The sequence below is a fragment of the Poecilia reticulata genome, linkage group LG2 (genome assembly GCF_000633615.1).
Source record: "Poecilia reticulata strain Guanapo linkage group LG2, Guppy_female_1.0+MT, whole genome shotgun sequence".
Classification (NCBI taxonomy): Eukaryota; Metazoa; Chordata; class Actinopteri; order Cyprinodontiformes; family Poeciliidae; genus Poecilia; species Poecilia reticulata.
Window position 1 is genome coordinate 44,179,181 of NC_024332.1, and position 1,269 is coordinate 44,180,449.

The window sequence follows — 1,269 nt, forward strand, 5'->3', positions numbered from 1 at the left end:
TTTTGGTGTTTCCCTCGGCCCCGTCTCTTGGGCCGGCTCATTGAAAATGAATGAGATTTATGAGATCCATTTCTGATTGGCCCGTTTCCACTGACTCTGGTGGACGGATCACTGGGAGGAATTAGTTTGTGCACAAACCCGGCTGCAGTGCAGCTGCATATTTCATCGTGAAAAGAATCTGGGAAATGAAAMGTGCTTATACTTTGTGTGGACGTATATCAACACTAACTGACTGCAAACGGTGATTTGATTTCACCATGTTGCTGTTTAAGATGTTAATTTTGCTCTGCTGTAAATTTGAAGAGATGGATTTACCAGATCATATTCAGATGTTTGTGTTAAATATTCCCTCCCTACTGTGTTCATGAAATGCAGAAAGAAATTCAGTTTATGAAGCATCGCTTTCATAATATCCTGTTAGAACAAACCCATCAGAAACTAATCTWAACTCATTAAGATTAAAAAGAAAACTGTTTGGATCAGCATGAAGTGGGCTATAATGCTTMAATTCAGTCAGTTCAATTTTTGTCTCTGCCACAATAATTCAAATTTCCAATYACGCAGTTGGAGGTAAGCAAATGATAGCTACACATTGGTAATTTGTGCTCAAAGTTCCCATCAGGTCTGTGAATCATTGGTTATGTTTSAATACAAAAGTCACATGAGACAAATACAGAAATATGATTATATAACAAYGCAGGATTCATGCAGCCAGTGACTGGCAGGAGTCTGCAGACCGACCTCCAACTGGCTGGTCTGCAGGAAGAGCTGSAAACTAAACTAAATAAGTTATTGTTTTTCAGTAAATCTGCATCCTGGTTTCAGTCACCACAAAACAGCAGATATATTTTAGCATTACCCAAAAACAAACAGGATACATTTAAATGCCCCAAAATTACTGGAGCACGTTCAAAGTTCTGGTGAGGAAGTGTCATAAACTCAAGTTATTATGTGACACCRGTCATGTCACAGTCGTCTTCTCTTTCTTCTTTTCCCCACATGGACGGCTGGAGTGTTTAGCTAAATTAGCCCATCATCATTAGCCGTGTTGCCAGGCAACTGGAGAGACGAGGCTAATCATCCTGACATGTCGGGGTGACGGAGATGCCACAGAGGTGGAGGGAGGAAMCCGGGATGACCAGGAGGCCGTCGTTCTTCTGAAGCTGGTCAGCAGAGGAGACGCCTGGTCACCTGCCTTCAAGGTTGTTTCAAACTTTTTCTGTTTCAAAAATCGGAGTCAAATTCAGCACATTTACAGGATGGAAAAAC